The 11418-nt window shown below is 41.4% G+C and overlaps 1 non-coding gene across 1 annotated transcript; it reads right to left on the reverse strand.

The window, feature by feature from the left end:
- Positions 1–5787: 5787 nt before the first annotated feature.
- Positions 5788–5894, reverse strand: LOC131229938 (small nucleolar RNA R71). The gene has a single exon (XR_009163673.1). It is a non-coding gene; the product is annotated as a small nucleolar RNA R71 (small nucleolar RNA).
- Positions 5895–11418: the final 5524 nt, after the last annotated feature.

The following is an 11418-nucleotide window of genomic DNA, read 5'->3' on the forward strand; positions in this document are numbered from 1 at the left end:
AAACGCGTGCGTTAGAGATTGATCCCTCCCATCCAGCGAGCACATATACGAATCTCATGTCAAATATACATGCGCCTATTATGTTCTGAGAGAGGACCCCTTTCCTGTTATAGTATGTTGTACTTTTCAATGCCAGCACATAGGCTGGTGCATGGGTCCCATCAATTGCACCAATGCAGTCCTAATTTCACCTTAAATTATCAGGATAAAAAAATTACTATAAATTTATGACATGAGTGGATATTGCATAATGTGATTACAATTGAGCGTACTTGAAAGTATGTGCTCCATTTAGGATTGGAAAGGATCTCATTTGGTGTATCTACACTTGGAAGTGTCATAAAATCTGGATATATTTTGACAATTGCATCCACCGCTTTACTAAAATATCGGCTCACGGTTTCTCCAGATCTTATAAACCGATGTCCAATGACATGGTTTCTAACATTATGACCTACTATGTGAAGGAACATGACAAGTTGTTCCTCCATACTTACATGTTTTCCATCGGGAAGGGATTTCTATCCCTGAGAAACGAGCATAGGTTGAAGAATGTGGCCTTGTTCATTCTGAGCTGTGATATGCACTCGTTGTCACCCACTCTTATTATCGTATTTATTATCTTCTTTCTTTTGACGTCCCCAAATCTTGAGGGTGTTTTAAATAAAATATTTTTGCAATATTCCCCTACTCGAATAGTAGTAGTTGCTGCAGCAAGTGTAGCTGCAAAGGCAGCCATTTCCTCTTTCGTCCATCCTTGACCCTTCATGTTTTGATTTTCTCTTGTATAACAAACCCAATGAAATGGAGTCAGCACTAACGACACTTTGTAAAATACCGATTTTCATAGGCGAATGTAGCAGTAAATGCCTTCGATATATACATTTGTTGGCACTATGTATTGATATATACATTTGCTGGCGATACATATATAGAGAGACGAAGGTTGGTGATCACTACTAGGTTCTCCAGAGGTAAAATGATATCTTGAATGCTGTACTCTGAAATAGTGAAATACTTATAGTTGGTGGTTTTTCGATGGATGTAGTCAGATATTGTCACAAACTACATACATCCTAGTTATTGTTTGGTTGCGGCTGCACTTTTTATCTTTGTCATGACCCACCTTTTTTCTCATTTATTTGGCCATAATAAAATTAAATTATCCTATTTTTAGATTTTCTTGAGTACCAATTTTTATAACAGATGAGGACGAATTTTCAATGAAAACTACCATTCTTAACAATAATATGAGAGATGAAATCTCATGATAACTAAGAAATGAAAAATCTCTCAACGGTGCCTTTATTAAACTGAAATCAAACAGAAATAATTCAACCCATTAAAAAAACCAACCAAACAAGCATGAGATTGAAAATTTCTAAGAATTAAAGACATAATCGTTAGGTGTTTTTTCATCCAAACCATGAGTGATGAAAAGCATGTCATGCTTACACTTGGTCCAGAACAATGCCTTCTGGACCAAACAAACAGATTGTTACGCCCCGAACTTGGAAACCGGGCTCACAAAATTTCCAATTGCCGAATCCAGCGCCGACAGCCTCCGTAGAACCCCATTCTCGACTCCCGACACCCATTTACCAGGTTTCGATCCTGGGATCCTACAAGGAGGATTTCTAATATCAATTTGATTCGTAATGAGCATAACCATAAGCATAACCTACAAACAATAACCACAAGAACACCATCACAAAATCCATTATGATCAAAAACTTTTGAGTACAATGCGTATAAAAGGAAAATACAAGGTGATGATAATAATAGGAACTCCAAAAGCTCGACTGCACGCTCCAATTCTAATAAGGATACGACTGCGTCCTGGCATTACTTGCACGCATCGATTGTGCATAAGCTTATAGAAAGCTTAGAGGGTGGTGTAAGTGTATGCGCAATATAAGCGTGCTCAGAAAGTAAGGTCAGAGTAATGTGGAATCATGGTGATGAGTACATGAATACAAACAGCCGTACCAAGGCTATGTGGTGCAAGATATGAATGTTATCGGCTATAACACGACCATGCGATGCGAGATGCAACTCAAGCATGCCAATCCTCATCATAAATCAGTACAGTCTCATTCTGGATAATCACCGAGGTTCAGTACACTCCAAATGACACTGCCGCTCTCCTAGCTGCACAGTCCAAGTGAGCGTAAGAAACCTCACTATCCGCCTGGCCAATAGTCTGTCAATACCTATCCGGCATGTCGATAGCGGACCCATTCACGAGTTGGTCAAACTCAGCCTAGTATTGCCCCCTACTCTCGGGCGAGTAAGGCCACACCCCTTTTCAACCGACCACGACATAGTGGGAGACGCGGCCTCCTGGTATTCGGCCCTCGTGCGCTCATATATCCACTGGGTCTCGACGTTAGAGTCATCCTCTGGTACCATCAGGTTTAGAAATTTTCACCCAGGGACATCTATGGCGCCCTGATGCTTAGAAGTTTGAATGGTGGATGTCAACTGTCCCCACAATTTCAATGGCGGGGTCCACTTGAACTAGATTGATCAGGGTCAAATATTGCATATCAGACCCCAGTAATTGCCTAAATTGACATACATGATGAGGCTTAATGGAGTGTTTTACTCGTGTTTTTATTACAGGATGAAATCAGGAGTGTGTATTGAAAATTGATGTTAAAGGCATGGATTTCATGATCCAAAGTCTCCAGAGCATGGGATGGACTCCAGAGAACTAATAATGAAGATTTTACACGCCTGGGAGCCAGGAAAATCAAGCCGTTCACATTAAAAAGGCCCGAAAATGGTCCAGAATGCAAGATCACATGGTTCCCGCCATCCGATTGACTTGAAACTTCATGCATAGCCTGGAGGCCATAAATAAACCGTACATATTAAATTTCAACCATTGGATATCTCGAGAAGTGGCCCAACGGCCAGATCAGCCCTTTAATTCCTTAAGTGGGGCCCACCTGGTCCCTGGACATGGCTCATCTTTGGTATCAACGCTGTAAATTATATGGGGAATCATATGGATGGAGGAGATTTGGTGCATACATCATGATGGACCTCACATGTGCACTGCATGCACACAGTGCGGACGCACACCGGCAGTACAACCATACATTCAAGGTCGGTCAGCAGACGCTGACCGACGAATTTTAAAAGAAAACGGAAGTTGCCGTTTTCGGCTTCACAGAAACAGGGACTTGCGGTCTCCTGTTGTGGGCCACCATCACGACTCGTGGGTCCAATCTGGACCGTCTATTAGACCATAAATGCCGATATTATCATCGCCTAGGTGGCGTTATTTCAGATGGCAATAGAGATCGGTTTTTAACCGTTCAAAAGCAGAATGGATGGCAAGAAGCGAAATCACGTGGGCCGCATCAGCAGACAGTGAAAACAGTCCATTCTCGTCCGAAATTGTGTGCTGCATCCAATTGACGGCTTGGATTTATCTATACAGCAACAAAGTGGGCTCCACCAACGTCGCAGCGCGAACAGTGTAATCCCTGTTTACGCATGCCGGACGCTGTCCGATTTTCGCACCTGTTGTGGCCCACTACACTTGATCAGATGGAAGATCTGATCCGTCCATCATGTAGAAGACTGGAAAACGTCCTAAGGGACGGTATTTATTTGGAAATCGAGTGAGGAAAGAGGGCTGTTTTGCATCTGATCTTGGCTGCGGAAAGAGAGTCCGAACGCGGCTGCTGCTGTGACAGCGTTTCCAGCACATCTCTCCACCGCCTAAATTGCTATAAGAAAGAGGAAAGAGAGCTCGTTTGAGGAGGAGGAGAGATTGAGGAGGAGAGCCAGGGAATTTGAGACCTAGAGCAAGGGAGAGAAGAAAGAGAAGAAAGAGAAGAAAGAAGAGGGAGATCGATCGGTTTGATGTTCCTTGTTTTTATGAATTTTATTTCATCTATTTAATGGATTTTATGGGTCACTAATCTTTCAGCTAGGGCTGAGATGAAGCCCCTAATTTGATTAGTTCTTGTATTGGTTGAATTCACTTTGAATATTAATTAATTTGTTTCTTTCTCTAAGTGGGCTTGATTGGTTAAATTCTATACTTCTCCATCTATGAACTTGATTAAAGTATATATATGGATGTTGTTTGGATGCTTATTATAGGTGCTTGTGTCTGATCAAGAACAAGTTTCCTATAGAGGAAGAAACAGGGTGCTTTAATGAACTATACATTCCATGTGCCCGACCAAGGACATGGGATGTGTTATTCATGGCATTGCTTAAAGGAATTAGACATTCTGTATGCCCGATTAAGGACACAGATTGTGCTTTCTCTGTATAAGTGGTATCAATCTAGATCAAGGTGAATAAACAGACAAAACAAGGGTTAGGATAATTAGGGGTGGATTCGAAAGTCCTAGTGCTCTCTCTCTGATTGAATTTTGTTCCCTGTTCTTAATTAATTGTTTTTCAAAAAATTGTGCTTAGTAATTCATTCCATTGTTTGTTGGATTAGTTAAGGAGAATCATAGATTTGAATTGTGACGACCAGTCCTCGTGGGAACGATCTCGTAATACGTACCGTATCTACATCTGATTCGTATACTTGCGAGTTTAAAAATCATTTAAATCATGTTGGTTTAAAAAAAAACATCAAGTTTTGCCGGGGACTGTTTCGGTCCAATTGGATTTAAGATTCTCTCTTATCATAATTCATAGTCTTAGGTTTTTTACTAACTTTCGGTTAAATTTTTTTAGAAACTAACCTATTGCCTGTTTTGTAGGGACCTGACATAAACTACTAATTTGGTAATCTCTTTCCAAATTTTCTATTTTTTTCTAATTTCTATTTTTAGAATTAAGGTTTTATTTTTTATTTTTAGAAAGTTTCTATTTCTAGGCTATTTTATTTTATTTTTAGAAATTTCCTATTTTCCAATTCTAGATTCTGATTCTTCTTTCAAGTAACTTTCTATTTTCTAGTTTTAGAAATTTTTTCCCTTTTTAGAAACTAACTTAGTTTTTATTTCTAAGATTACAAACTTTCTTTTTTTTAGAAATTAACCGTTGCTTAGGATTTTTTTTTCCAGCATTATTTTAGTAAATTTAATTTATTTTTGTTTTCTGTTTGTTTACAGGAATTAAGGAAGGAAGCTGCTAAATAACATTGTCTTCAAAAGGAGGAGCTCTCAAATCTACAGACATTCATCATCTCCTTTTCCGGGTTCTTCTTTCCAATTTTCATTTACATAGCTTTTTCTTGTTTTAGAATCTCATAGTTGCTAGGTCTAGTTTTATTTCTCTTAGGTTGCTTCTTAGTTTAGTTTTCTTTCGTACATTGCAATATCATAGTTTATGCTAGGGCGTAGATCTCTGAATATAGAACTAGCACCGTTTGACCGTGAGATTGAAAGAACAATTCGTGAACGATTGAGAAATAATCCTGTTGAAATGGCGAATGAGACTGAAGTTAAAGCTCTCAAAGATTATTCAGCTCCTGTCCAATTTACTGCGCCTTCATGCATAGTGTTGCCAACCACTACGGCAGCACACTTTGAACTTAAACCTGGAGTCATACAATTGTTGCCATCCTTTTATGGATTGGACAAGGAGGACCCATATCATCATGTGAAAGAATTCTTAAACATTTGCTCCACCTTTAAGTTCCAAAACTTCTCAGACGATTCGATCCGCCTACGCCTGTTTCCTTTTTCTTTGAAGGATAAGGCGAAAGCATGGTTGAATTCTCTAGAAGTTGGATCTATCACTACATGGGACCAACTGTCTAAGAAGTTCTTAAACAAGTTCTTCCCCGTTCACAAAACCAATGCCCTCCGTAGAGAAATTACTAACTTCACACAAAAAGAGGGCGAGCACTTTCATGAATGTTGGGAAAGATGGAAGGACTTGCTTCTTAAATGTCCTCACCATGGTTTTGAGAAGTGGCAACAAGTTCAATACTTCTATGACGGTCTGACACCACAGAACCGTTGCATGGTTGATGCCACTAGTGGAGGGTCATTCATGACCAAAAGTGATGTCGAAGCATGGAACTTCTTTGAAACCTTGTGCGAAAATTCCCAGCAATGGGATTATTCAAATAGAGGTGACAAAAGTCCCCAACCACAAAAGAGAGGTGGTATATATGAGATATGAGTCATGCCGGATCTTTATGCCAGCTTGATAACCTGACAAAGAAAGTTGATGCTTTGGTATTAAATAGTGGACCACCACAAACGCTCAAGTCGAGGCATATGCCACATGTTCTAGTCCCGCCCATCCTATGCGGTCTTGTCCATCTGGTGCAGCATTCAGAACTTCTCTCTGAACAAGTTCATGCTATGAACACTTTTCAAAAACTGGGAATGATCCTTACACGAACACAAACAACCCAGCGAGGGCTAGACATCCAAATTTCTCTTGGGCAAAAGTACCACAACAACGAGGACCATCTGTAAAACCTCACAAGCAACAGCACCTCCAAGATGGCAACAACAACCTCAACAGTTTCCACAATATCAACAACTGCCTACACAATCAAGGAAACCATCTCTTGAGGATACACTCCATCTTTTCATGCAGAGTTCTCTCCAATTCCAAAAAGACACCCAACAAACCTTACTGGCCAACCAGCAAAGCTTACATGCAAATGCACAATCCATTGCCAAGCTGGAATTACAAATGGGTCAACTAGCTGCCACATTGAGTGAGAGAGAGAAGGGCAAGTTCCCTAGCCAACCTGAGGCTAATCCAAAGGGACAGTATGAGATTGGCTCTAATTCCAACCAAGGGCAATATCATGAACAGGCCAAATCAATCACTACCCTTAGGTCAGGCAAGCAGATTGATAACAGAATAGAGATGCCTGGGGATGAATCAAATTCTAAAACAGAAGATCAAGATGAAGCAGAGAGCCATACCAATGCATCCAAAGTCCAAAAGCTCTCTGACTCTCCAAGAGCCACTAATGTGCCACCTTATGTGCCCAAAGCACCCTTTCCTCAACGTCTGGCACCAATAAAGAAAAGAAATAACTTTGATGAAATCTTGGATGTGTTTCAAAAAGTGCAAGTCAACATCCCGTTGCTTGACGCTATCAAGCAAGTCCCGGCTTACGCTAAGTTTCTTAAAGATTTATGCACTCAAAAGCGTAAGCAGAATGTTCATAAGAAAGTCTTCCTTGCCAAGCAGCTCAGCTCCATGATTCAACATAACACCCCTCCTAAATTTAGGGATCCAGGAGCTCCCACCATTTCTTGCGGCATAGGAGATCATAAGATCGGGAAGGCATTACTTGATTTAGGGGCGAGCGTCAATTTGTTACCATATTCGGTTTATGAGTAGCTAGGACTTGGTGAGCTGAAACCAACTAAAATAACATTACAATTAGCCGATAGATCTATCAAGGTGCCCCGGGGTGTTATTGAAGATGTGTTAATCTAGGTTGATAAATTTTATTTTCCAGTGGATTTCATAGTTATAGATACTCAGCCTGTCCAGAATCTTCATAGTCAGATCCCAGTCATTTTGGGTCGTCCATTTTTGGCCACATCTAATGCTATTATCAATTGCAGGAATGGAGTTATGAAATTGTCCTTTGGTAACATGAATATTAAACTTAATGTTTTTAATGCAGGACAACAATCCTCAGATTTGGATGACATATTTGAAGTGGACATGATCGAGAGCCTTGTGCAGGACTCCTTCCGTACATCTTTTGAAGATCCTCTTGAGACCTGCTTAGCACAATCGGGCATGGATTTTGACATTGATAGTCCCATCCATGAAGTCAATGCATTGCTCGACTCTACTCCTATATTGGAGACTGAAAAATGGAGAGCGAAAGTGGAACCTCTTCATCCCTCTGAGACTCTTCCTGACAGCACAGTTTGTAACTCTGAGAAGACAAAGGCGAGCAGGCTGCTTAATGTTCTTAGAGCATATAAGGCAGCAATTGAACGGAAGATAGAAAAAATCCAGGGAGTATGCCCCACTGTATGGATGGATCATGCTGTGGTAATATCGCATAACATGCAAAGGAAGCGTGATCCTAACATAGAAGAAGTCGTTCGAGCAGAAGTCCTTAAATTATTTGACGACAGTGTCAGTTGCCTTATTTCAGATAGCACAGTTCATGGGAACTCACATCACTTGTTTGGGATCGGTTAATGAAAGTGTTGAGTTACTTCAATGTTTGTGGGTAACATTACTGCAAACCCTCACGAGACTACAACTCGTCCACTAGGGGTAACCTAGGGGTTTAAAGGCTTGTTGCATGCGCTAAATGCAATCGAGAGCACCTGCGAAAGTGGTATAGGTAGGATCTTCTTTTGTTTTTCTTTTTGTTATTTTTGCTTATGTTGATTTTCTCTCTCTGATTGAATTTTCTTCCCTGTTCTTAATTAATTGTTTTTCATAAAATTGTGCTTAGTAATTCATTTCATTGTTTGTTGGATTAGTTAAGGAGAATCATAGATTTGAATTGTGACGACCAGTCCTCGTGGGAACGATCTCGTAATACGTACCGTATCTACATCTGATTCGTATACTTGCGAGTTTAAAAATCATTTAAATCATGTTGGTTTAAAAAAAAACATCAAGTTTTTGGCTCATATATCCACTCGGTCTCGACGTTAGAGTCATCCTCTGGTACCATCAGGTTTAGAAATTTTCACCCAGGGACATCTATGGCGCCCTGATGCTTAGTAACAATATTTTTGGTATCCAATCCAGCCACTCACGATGTGTCTGTGGAGGCTATGGCCCTGATGTCGCTAGGGCATACAATAATCACAATCACACAAATGCAAGTGCATGAATCATACTATCAGACATGCAACAATCCTGCGCGTACCAAGCACTCATGTGAGGCAACTCTGCCTATCAGGGAGCCCATAAACAATCTGCCCGGAGGCATATGCTATGATCAATCACTTCTCATATCAGGCATACATATGATGCGTATAATCATGAATTATGGATCTATACCGAACATGTTATATGGTGATGGGCTTTGCTCAAAACAAAGATGGGCCTAGATGGCCTACGCACTACAGGTATGGGCCTATCAATGGGCCCTAGGGAGAGTGACAATGTGAACTTTTAACCAACATTGCCTTACAATGTGGACATTAAACCAACATTGCTCCCAAGGCACTGCCGCTGTAAAGGTTAACACATAAACCATAGTGGAATCACGTTATAATGGGCCTTATGTACATCCTATTGGCCCTCGACCCATGGGCCTCATATATATCAAAGTGGGCCTCGACAACGAGCCACAATTACATCAAGATGGGCCTAGTCACATGGGTCTCATATATATCATGAATCATATCAAAAGATTAACTGGACCACGCTCCAAATAACAGTGGTGATAATGATTTTCATCATTAAAATTCTTAAGGCCCACCATAACATTTATTTTCTATCCAATCTGGTCATGGGGCCACACAAACTTGGATTAAGGGAAAAATAATTTCCTAACAATCTAAACCTTTATGACAACAAAAGTACTTCAATGGTAGAAGCTCAATCTCCACTGCTTTGTACTGGGTGGTCCACTTGATCCTATATCTGTCTCATTTTTAGTCTCAAGCCGTGAGACGGGCTTTTAAAATGGTTGGATGGTTGGGATGCAACACATGCATCATGGTAGGTCCCATAGGGATGGACGGCATAGATAAATCACATACGTGGGGGAGGGGGGGGTCCCCATTGATGAGAGGTGTGGGTACAATACATACATTAGTGGGTCCCATGTGGGACCCACCACAATGTCTATTTTTCACCCAAACTGTGGATAAGATCACACAGACATGGGGGCCCACCGAAATGTTTGTTTTCCACCCAATCTGTTGATAAGGTCACGTGGACCTGGGGCCTACCATAATATTTGTTTTCCATCCAACCTGTTGATAAGGTCACGTGGACCTGGGGGCCCACTGTAATATTTATTTATCATCCAATTTGTTGACAAGGCCACATAAACATGGGGCCCACCGTATTGTTTATTTTCCATCCAAACCTGTTGATAAAGTCATATAGACCTGGGGCCCACTGTACTATTTATTTGCACCCAACCTGTTCACGAGGTCACACGACCCAGGTGAAGAGGAAAAACAAATTTCATATTGATGCAAAACTTCCGTGACCCATAAAGGGTTTCAATAGCAGATGTGCAATCCTCACTGTTTCTGGTAGTGTGGGCCACCTGAGTTGTGTACGTGGCTGGTTTTTAAGGGGGCCCACCGTGTGGAAAGGGGCCCACCTAATACACGATGTTGATGTTCCACCCACATGACGGTGGGGCCTGAGATGGGGCCCACTGACTTTCGCCATCCAAGCAGCGGACCTTGCTGCAGCGTCCAAAGACGCTGACAGCAACAGCGTTTGCTGTTATTTATATTTTTTATTTTTTTTAAAATTTTTTTGTAATCTTGAGGTTTTTCCTAGTTGGGGCCCCCATTAAGGAAATCTGCCCCGCCCATTGGTCATTTTGGGCTCACTACAAACCTGTCAATCCAATATTGGATGGGTTTTGATGTTCGGAAATATCGGGGTGTATTTCAACGGCAAGAATACTATTTCCTATGCTATGGCCCGCCAGCAAATCAGATTGAGTTCATTTTTCGGCTCAACGCCTAAAATGATCTGAGGAAAGGGATGAACGGCTTGGATTAACTTCGTACATCTAGGTGGGGCCTGCATGAGCAGCCCACCCAAAAAGAAAACTAAATATTTTTTTTTGTTAGCCGTTAGTACACAACCATGTCAATACACGCACTCCATGTTAGACGCACTCCATTCCCATTTACATCCAGCGTCCAGAGACGCTGGACGGCATGGATAAATAGGGACATCATGGTGGGTCCCACATGCACATGACCCACTTGTCTAGACCACCTGATATTTATGTTTTTCTTCCATCCGAGCCCGCTAATGGGATGGATGGTGTAGATCCAACACATTCATCCAATGGGTCCCACATGCAATATGTGATTCATGGTGGGCCACACTCACCCCTTCATCATCATCACCATTCAAAGAGAGAGAGAGAGAGAGAGAGAGAGAGAGAGAGAGAGAGAGAGACGGTGATAGAGGGACCCCGCTACTATGGGCCCCTCATGGATACAACACATACATCAAATGGGTCCCACAACAAGTGGGCCCTTAACAATTGAAATTAACGAAGGATCACCCACCTCTAGGCCTTCTCCTTGCTCCCTAAGGCTTCTAAGCTCCCTGTCTTCAAGTTTGATGGAGGTTGATGGGAGTTTGATGGTGGGGATGAGAGATGAGAGGGTGGGAAAATGGGTCACACTTATTGCTCTTGGAATTGCTTGGGAAGGCTTGGACATATGGAACTTGGGAGAATAGAGATAGAATGAGGGAAAGAGAAAAAAATATTAAAGGGATGGGTAATGTGGTGGTTGTAATGAAGAGGTATGGGTGAGTTTG

This window comes from Magnolia sinica, chromosome 16, assembly GCF_029962835.1.
Source record: "Magnolia sinica isolate HGM2019 chromosome 16, MsV1, whole genome shotgun sequence".
NCBI lineage: Eukaryota > Viridiplantae > Streptophyta > Magnoliopsida > Magnoliales > Magnoliaceae > Magnolia > Magnolia sinica.